The sequence below is a fragment of the Choloepus didactylus genome, chromosome 8 (genome assembly GCF_015220235.1).
Source record: "Choloepus didactylus isolate mChoDid1 chromosome 8, mChoDid1.pri, whole genome shotgun sequence".
In the NCBI taxonomy this organism is placed as follows: Eukaryota; Metazoa; Chordata; class Mammalia; order Pilosa; family Megalonychidae; genus Choloepus; species Choloepus didactylus.
In genome coordinates this window covers 79,309,745-79,319,444 of record NC_051314.1, presented here as the reverse complement: position 1 = coordinate 79,319,444, position 9,700 = coordinate 79,309,745, and the positions used below count along the sequence as shown (strand labels likewise).

Sequence of the window (9,700 nt, the reverse complement as noted above, 5' to 3'; positions counted from 1 at the left end):
CCCCTCAAGTTGAGAGAGAGAAAAAGGGACAGAAAGCCCCCTTATGGAGCCAGTACATGCCCCCCCAGTTTCACTTGTCAACCAGAGGTAACACCCAGTCTTCTGGGCTCCCCTTCTGAGGACTGATAGTTCTTTAAAGTCAGTCATCACTAAAAGCTTCTGTCTGCTTGTTGGGGGTTTGTAGCTTATATTGAGCAATCCACATTAGTTAATTAAACCCTGATTGAAGTTCAGCTGAGCTATAGTCACTCACTTGGATGGTGCTCCTAGTTCCTACCACAGCAAGTTTTTGCTGTCTGGCCTGCCATGGGGTGAGGGAGCTCTTGGCATGTTTCTGCAGCTTTTATTTACAGATTCTATGCTGTGACCTCAGGCATTTCTCCCAATCCAGGTTGGTGTATGATGTGTGGACAGTCACGGTTGTCCCCAGCAGTTATTTCAAATTATTTACTAGTTACTCCTTGTTGTTTATTAGTTGTTCCTGGGGACTGACTAAATTCCACTCTTCTCTATGCCTCCATCTTGCCCCTCCCTCCTCATTGTTATTTTTATTTGCATTTTCCTAATAGCTAATCATGTTGAGCATCTTTCCATGTACTTCTTGGCCATTTGTATATCTTCTTTGGACAAATGACTATTCAAGTATTTTGCCATTTTTAAATTTCATTGTTCATCATTTTCTTGTTGAGCTTTAGGATTTCTTTACATATTCTGTATATTAAACCCTTATCACATATGTGGTTTCCAAATATTTTTTTCTCATTGAGTAGTTTGTGTTTTTACTTTCATGATAAAGTCCTTTTCTGCGCATTATTTAAAATTTTAATGAGGTCCCATTTATCTATTTTTTTCTTTTATTGTGCTATGTGTGTAAAGTGTAAAAAACCACTGCCTAACACAAGTTCCTAAAGAAACATCACTATGTTTTCTTCTAGGAGACTTTTAGTTCTGGTTCTTATATTTAGGTATTTGATCCATATTGACTTGATTTTTGCATATAATATGGGGTAGGGATCCACCTTCATTCTTTTTTGCACCTTCATTCTTGTGGACATACAGTTTTTCTAGCACCATTTATTGAATAGACAGTTCTTTCCCTACTGAGCAGACTTAGCAATTTTGTCAAAAACCAGTGGCCATAAATGTGTGAGTTGATTTCTGAACTCTCAATTCAATTCCATTGGTCTGTATGTTTCTACTTTTGACAGTAACATGCTGATTTTATTGCTGTGGTTTTGTAATAAATTTCAAGATTGAGAAATCCAACTTCACTCTTCTTTTTCAAAATGGCTTTGGCTATTTGTGTTCTCTTATCCTCCATATAATTTTTTTTTTTTTTTTTTTTTTGCATTTCAAAATAAAAACTGTATTTTTTCTTTTTTTTCAGTTTTTTTTGTACAAGAATTCAAAGTTATCATATAATTATACACAATGGGATCAACCTCTGCTCTCCTCTTCTGTCACTTCAAGTCCACATGTTCAGGCTTTAGTCCCCAACATTATTTTCTGATAGATATATTAACACAGTTTGTTCTAAATATAGAGACATTATATATTTGTCTCTGGGAAAGAAATCAAATTTTAATATGAAAATTTTATTTCTATAATACAGAAATGGAGAAAACTATAGTAGGCACATGACCTAATTATGACTTATAGATGAAAATTTCTAGTCTCTTACTGTAAATGAATGCTGAAAAGTCTTAAGAACATTTTATTTATATGTGCACTTGTGTCCACCTTATTCCATATACTGTACATGTCTACAGACAATCTGGGAATTTAAAGGTGCAGCCCTCAAGAAAGGTTAAATCACTAAAAAAGAAACAATTAGCTTCTATTGGACAAGGAAAAATGTCACAAAATTTCCAATTTTAAATTTCATATCAGTAGGAAAATATTAAAAATAATTTTCTGTATATATATATGGGTATATGTATATTTGCAATTGCTCATATGCCTCACCTATCAATACAATTCAAGTGGAGATATTTTGTTGAGTTGTTTTCCCATTAAATGACACCTATGTCAAAATTTAAAAACATTTTCTTACATCATTAAAATAATTCACTTACCATTTCAAAAGCTTATACTGTTTTATTTTTTATAAATTTTTAACACTTCATAACTAAATTCTCTGATCCCTACTGTTAAATCCTCTTTTTAAACTAAAAGCTGGTGCTTTTCATTACTCAGAAATTGATGGATAAAATCACATCTACTTCAAAATTCCATCAATCAAATAAATTTTATTACCTGATTTATCAGAGAGAGAGCTCTGAGAACATTTACCTAATTTATTCTCTCTATAATAAATAGGTGAGAAAAATATCCTAAAATAGATGGAGATAACTTACATGTTGTTATAGCACATATAGTACATGATGACTGAGTGTCTGATATAAACTTTTCAGAGACACCTGAAAACTCACTTTAGAAACTAACTTTGGAAACAAATCATTTATTTTTCACTCTAATATAAATTATTATGTGTGTATGGTCATACATATACATACATATAAAACAAAATTGTCTAGTGTTGAATAGCTGTTTTTGAGTGAAAAAAACTGGTTACAAATTGATTAAGGAACTTAATTTTATACTTAACAATTCAATCATTTGGGGGTTCAAACAAAGTCAGTGCATTTGTAGACTCCATGGAGTCAGATACTCAAGCATACACTTTTAAAAAGAACTCTCCTTAACATCACAGGAATTGTACAGCAAGAATAAATGTATTCTGATGCAATTCCTATTCCATAAGCAGCCCAGACAGCACTCAGCTTTCTTTTAAACTAGCTTATTAAAAGAAATACGTTTGCTAAAAGTCTTTTAAAATTACATCGAACAACATTAAAACCTGTTCATTGAGAAGAGCCCATTGAATTTAATTCTGGTTTTGAAATGACCAGTTAACAGTTCAGAATATTGCCTTGTGAGGTTTGAATATAGATGTGGTTGATGTGAAGACCCACAGAGAGTACACGTCTCCATTGCCATCTGCCAGGACCACTATTTAGATACAGACCTCTAATCGGCTGTTTGATGTAAATGGCTCCCTTTTAAAATATCTATACACCTTAAAATGATCTATAATAAACAGTTCCCCAATAACTATCATTATTCTTAAACTGAAATGCATTGATCATTCAGAAAAGATTCCTTGCAAAATTTATAAATAAATGTAACTGCATATGCTGTAAATATACAATATTGCTAGAGCAGACACCAATGACAGGCTGCTGTATTTCAGTACTGTGTGTCAAATCTACTAGAAATTTAAAAAGAAAAATTTCTGAGGGACTCAGCTGCCTTCATTTGTTGGCTTTAAAATGTACAGTAAAATGGGAGACAGTATCTTCTCATAAATACATGGAATCAATATGGAAAAGTAAACTATACAGTGGACAAGATTAGAGAACAACAGAGTGTACCAGAGTGGTCACCAGAGTGAGATATCTTCCAGTATAAAAAAGGGAAGCACTCTATGCACTCAGTTATAGCAAGTGTGTTTCCACTAAAGATGCAGCTCTCTCTCACTCTTGGCAAGAATTAATTGGTAATGGCACTGCTTCTGAGCAGTGCAAAAATATCCTGAGTAATTACTCAGATTACAACAAAAGACAGGGCTTTTATCACTACTTCTTGCACAAAACACAGCTATTTGACATCACAAATAAATTAATTTAAAAAGCAGATCACCTTCACTGTGCTGAACACGAAAAGGGGCTATGACCCAGATATTGTTAATTCTCCCACTGGCTAACATAAGAAAAAAAAGATTGCATTAAATGTCTATTTATAATTTTCTAGTTAACTACGGCCAATAATATACAAGGAGGTAATTTGTAGTTCAAGTTTCCAATCTCTTTTTTTCCCCAACTAGCTACAAGCTGAATTCTAAATTTTACAATGAAATATACAATTTCAATTTTCAAAAGATCCTCCTCCTGGAGAAGTGATATTCAAATTCTTTTTGTGCAATCCTGATGCAGAGCCCAAACAGTCCTCGTAATTCTGTTAGTTCAAATATTTTTCCATCAAGAATTTCTAAAAGTGTCTTCAGGTTATTGCAAAAAGCTTCTTGCTCATTCTGACTTTTCTCCAGACATCGCTTTAAGCAGACAGTTGTCCTTCCAGGTCTTTGTTCAGAATTTCTACTTCCTGTAGCTTCTGAGTCAAAGAGGCCCCTTGTTCCTATAGTTCTCTGGCATTATCAATTTCTTGTTTTAATCTTTCTATTTCCTCTCCCTTCACTTTCAGTGTCTCTTCTAATTCTTGTATTGTCTCATTTAATTCTGTCTTACGGGTATGCACAGCATTTGCTTGGCTACTAACACATTCAAGCTCAGTCACCCGCTTGTGCAGATGTTCTGCTTCCTCTTGATATGCAGCAAGCTGCTGTTTCCATTGTTTCACATTGGCAGTGGACTCCAATGGGGCTGCAGTGAGTTGGGCATTATTCCCTTTGAGGGTAGCCAGTTCAGCCTCCCAATGTTTGCTGATCACTGAAACTATGTGAAAAGGGCAATGCATTCTGGGTTGGTTCAACCCTTGGCTCTGAGTTCTGAGTCATGTCAGGCATTCTTTCATCGTCTGTCCCACTGATACTTTCTGGATTTAGAGACTGAAGATCCCCTCCTGCTGATTCCTGTGAAGGCGTACTGGTAAGTTCCATTTTTTCTTGTGATTTTTCCTTTGCTAGTCAAGCAGCTTCTTTAAATGCCTAAAACTTTCCTGCAAATTTTGAGAGATGATGCTCAGAGGAGAATCCCAGTCCATAAACAGTATTGGCCCGGCTATCAGCCCACTGGCTAAACTTCTGAAATGTTTTAGTAAATGTCATGTTTAGGGTGATGGTGCTACTTATTATTGCCTTTGAGCCATCTAAACTGATTATCCTATACACATTTCTTGTGCTGTTATAGAAATAAGACTCAGTAACTGTGTGCTTGCTGGTGGGTACCCAGTTCTTCTGTATGTTTGGGTCAATCTGGAAGACATGAGCTTGAGTGCTGAAAATGGGTTGTTCCCCCATTTTGCCCAGTGAAAACTTGCTCTGAAGTTTCTGCTCTTAGGCTACAGAATAACTTCCAAAGGAATTTGTCCACTTTTTTTTGCAGTTGCTTTCCACCACCCCACCCCCGAGATCCTTTTCTGGGTATTTCGATCATGCCGACAATTCAATTGGTTTCCTTAGGTAAGATGATTTCTCTCTCTTAAATACCAAAACGTTCAAACAACCTGAGGCGGCATTTGCTTATTAGAGTTAAAATGCTTCCCCGAGTAGACAGCGGTCAACTCTATTCCACAAAACGAGTCTATACGTAGGAAAACGCGGAATCCAGTTTCACCGAGTCCAATAAAAAATGAGTTCGCTGGTCATTTCGTTCATGTTCTCCTCTACACTCGGGGAGAGCCAGGTAACTTGGCCTTTTCCGTGTTACTAAGGCGTGGGTTCAAATTTCTCCACACCAGGTCCCCGGGGGTGGGGCATGAAACCCAAAGCGATGTGCACTTGAAAGATCCCTACGTGAAAATAAAAATTCTAAAAGCAGCAATGCCACTGCTTCTCTGGGCTCATGTTAGAAAAAAATATATAGAAAAATTTCCCCGAAGTGCAAAACCGGCAGCTCGCGACGTGCACGACACTCCACATTGGAATGTGTCTTTTTAATTCTTCCTCTTCTAAGACTAGGAGCAGAAAGGAGGTGGAGAGGAGGGAAACAAGACTGGGCAGGATCGATTCATTCTCCGCAGAATAAACGGAGCCATTTCCAGGCTGGAAGCAAGCTGGGGTAGCCGCGCACGCCAGGGAGCAGTGGGAGGGAGGCTGATCCCACCTCCCTCAGACCCTTCCCGCCCCCCGCCGCCGCCGAGCACAATGGAGCCCGACTCATGCCTGGACCTTTATTCACCGCTGCCCTCTCTTCCCTCGTCTCTTCTGAGCTCAGCGGGTCTGAGGCTCTCCGTGACAGAGAATGAATGAATCAGAGAGCCGGGCCCCACGCTCCCACCAGCACTCGGTCCCCAGCTCCGGGGGAGGATCGAGAGGCGATGACGGAGGGGGCGAAGGGTAGACAGGCGCCCTCCTGAGCTGAGGGGAGCAGCTAATCCCGCGTCGGGGACAGAGGACTGAGGCTCGCAGCTGCCCCACCTCGGGTCTTCGCCAATGACGCTCCGCGCTGACGCCACGCGTCGCCTCACATTCCCCGGGCGCATCCGCCGCCGCCTCCTCACTCTTCCATCACCGCCCGCCTCGGCCGGCCTCCAGCTCCCGCTCGGCAGTCCGGGCGGCCCCAAACCAGCCGCTACCGCCGCCTCCACCGGCCCGCTCGCAGAGCGAAGAACGCCGCTTCCGGGTCAGCGCAGCCGGCGTGAGACTGGCGCGGCGGCGGAGAGGGCTGCTGGGGGCGGAGGAAGGGGCGGGGAGAACCGGGGCGGGAGCAGTCCCTCCGCCTGCTCCCTGGAGGAGCCGAGAGGCCGCCGCCGCGGAACTAGACCCGACGCCAAGGGCTGGGACGTTGACCCGTTGCGAGAACCCAATCGGGCCCTGCGGAGAGCGGCTGAGGAGGCGCAGGCGCGAGAGCTGCTGGGAGGCTGGTGGTCCGGGGCCGAGCCGGTTCTTATGAGAAGCTAGACCCGCCGGTTAGCAGTTCCGTCCGTCAGTCCGTCTTTTCTGCCTTTCTTCTCTCTCCCCTAGTGGCCGGCGGCGGGCGGGCAACACGCCACACCAGGTGCTCGCGCTGTGTCTCCATCCTCCTGCAGGAGGACCTTTAAATAACAACCCCGTATAAATTTGATGATTTGCTTCTCTAGGTCTGCAAAGAACGGTGTTGGATTGGAATGGTAATTGAGATTTCCTTGAATCTGTAAATTGCTTTGTGGAAAATTGACATCCAAACAATATTTACTCTTGAATGCAAGAACACGCGAATATCCTTCCATTTGTTTAGGTTTCTTTGATTTCTTTTAGCAATGTTTCATAGTTTTCTCTGTACAAGTCCTTACCATTCTTGGTTAGATTTACTCCCAGATACTTCATTCTTTTAGTTGCTGCTATAAATGGATACTTTTCTTGATTTCATCTCCTGACTGTTTAGTGTTTAGTAGCACTACTGATTTTTGTGCATTAATCTTGTACCTTGCTACTTTGCTGAATTTATTTATTAGTTCCCATAGCTTTTTTGTAGATTTTCAAGGATGTTCTGTATATAAGATCATGTCATCTGCAAATAGAGAGTTTCACGTTTATTTATTTCTCTGCTTAACTGCTATAGCTAGAACTTCAATACAAATTTGAGTAACAGTAGTGGCAGAGGCAATCCTCATCTTGCCTCTGATATAGAGGGAAAGTTTTCAGTCTTTCCCCAAAGAGTAAGTATAATGTTAGATGTGGGTTTTTAATATATGCCTTAGATCATTTTGAGGATGGTTTCTTCTGTTCCCAAATTATTAAGTGATTTTATCCAGAAAAAGTGCTGAATTTTGTCAAATACCTTTTCTGCGTCGATTGAGATGATCATGTGTGTTTTTTCTTTGTTCTGTTAATGTGGCATATTACTTTTATTGATTTTCTTATGTGGAAAGTTCAAGTTTTAAGTTTAAACTTAAAGTCTTACGTTTCATATTGATAAACTTATGTGGTTTATTGTACTTTTGATGTCCTGTTAGATTTGGTTTGCTAGTATTTTGTTGAGCACGTTTGCTTCCATATACATAGGGATATTAGTCTGTAGTTTTCTTTTCTTCTGGTGTCTCTATTTGGCTTTAAAATGAGGGTGCTATTAGCCTGAACTTATAGAATGAGTTGGGAGTAGTCCCTCTTCAAGTTTTTAGAAGAGTACTGGTGTTAGTTCTTCCTGGAATGTTTGGTAAAATTCACCAGAGAAGGCATCTGTTCCTGAGCTTTTCTTTTTGGAGAGGTTTTTCAGTGCTGATTCAATCTCTTTAATTGTTGTTGGTGTGCTAAGATCTTATATTTTTTCTTGAGCCAGTGTAGGTACTTTGTGTTTTTCTAGGAATTTGTCCACTTCATCTAGGTTATCTGATTTGTGGGCATACAGTAATTCATATCATTCTCTTATAATCCTTTGTATCTCTGTGGGGTTGATAGCAATGTCCCCCTTTTTGTTTGTTATATAATTACTTATATTTATGTCTGTTTTTGGTTTGCTAAAGCTGACAAAATGCAATGTACCAGAAACAGGCAGGCTTTTAATAATGGGGATTTATTAGCTTGCAACTTAACAATGCTAAAGCTGTTAAAATGTCAAAATTGAGTCATCAACAACATGCCACCTTCTTCCTGAAGAAAGACTGCTGGCAGTCCAGACTCCTCTGTCACATGGTCAGGCACATGGTGATGTCTGTTGGTCCTTGTCTCCAGAGTCTCATTGCTTCCAGCTTCTGGCTTCAGTGGCTTCCTCTCTCAGCTTTCGTGGGTGTTTTGTTTTCTCTCAGCTTCTCTGGAGCTTCTCTGTGAGCTTCTCTCTGTTTCGTTTCTTACAAAGGACTTCAGTAGAAGGATTAATACCCACCTTGGGGCAACACTTCAATTGAAATAACCCAATCAAAATGTCCCACCCACAGTAGGTCTTCACCCACAGGGATGAATTAAAATAACATGGCTTTTTCTGGGGTACATAACAGTTTCAATCCACCACAATGTCCTCTTTTTCTCGGATTTGACATCCTTCTTCTTTTCTGATTTAAGCATTTAGAGCCATATATTTTTCTCCAAGCATTGCTTTTGCCAAATCCCATAAGTTTTGGTATGTTGTGTTTTCATTTTTAATTCGCCTCAAGGTATTTCCTAATTTCCTTTGTGATGTCTTCTTTGATCCATTAGTTGTGTAAGAGTGCATTGTTTAATTTCCACATATTTGTGAATTTTTCATTTCTCCTTCTGTTATTGATTTCTATATCCTTTCCATTATGGTCAGAGAAGATATTTTATGATTTCTTTGAATTTATTGAGACTTGTTTTGTCACCTAAGAGATGGTCTGCCTTGTAGAATGATTGATGTGCCCTAAAGAAAAATTACATTCTGCTGCTATTCAGTGAAGTGTTCTAAACATGTCTGTGATAACACATGACCTTTCCACCCCTCAAATTTGGGAGGACAAGGTTTTTATGTCTTACCCTGGCACCAGCCAACTGCACCCAGAGCCTGAGCTCCAGTCCTCATTGCTGTCTGCCACAATGTTTGGGAAAGGAGGATGGTACCTGCTACAGGGAGAGAGAAACTCACTTGTATTCACCACAATTTCCCTGCCTCCTCTTCCCACTTTTAGATGCTGCACAGTTTTCCACTAGACTCCAGAGTTTCAAAGTAGTTGACTGACAGTTCTTGCCATTTCAGTAGTTGTTGTGGTAGAGGGACTAATTCCTGGAGCTTCCTACACCACCATTGTCCCACAGTCCTCTTTTATAAAATCAGTTTTATCAGTTCCAAAAAAAAAAAAAAAATCACCTACCAAGAAAAACATCCCTAACAGATTTGTGTCCTGATACATTTTACAATGTTCAAGCCAACACTTGTTAGCCATCTGCTTCTCTTTGGCAAGGAGAAGTGTTTGAGTCCTTGTTATTTATTCAAGGCCCTGAAAGCCTCCATCCACACAGAGTTTGCTTTTCCAATAAGCTCTTTTAATAACAACCCTTATAGCATATACGATTTGCAATTATTTTCTCCAT

At 39.8% G+C, this 9,700-nt stretch overlaps 1 pseudogene; it reads right to left on the bottom strand.

Moving 5' to 3' along the window:
- Nucleotides 1–2,129: 2,129 nt before the first annotated feature.
- On the bottom strand, nt 2,130–6,355 carry LOC119542085 (annotated as a pseudogene).
- Nucleotides 6,356–9,700: the final 3,345 nt, after the last annotated feature.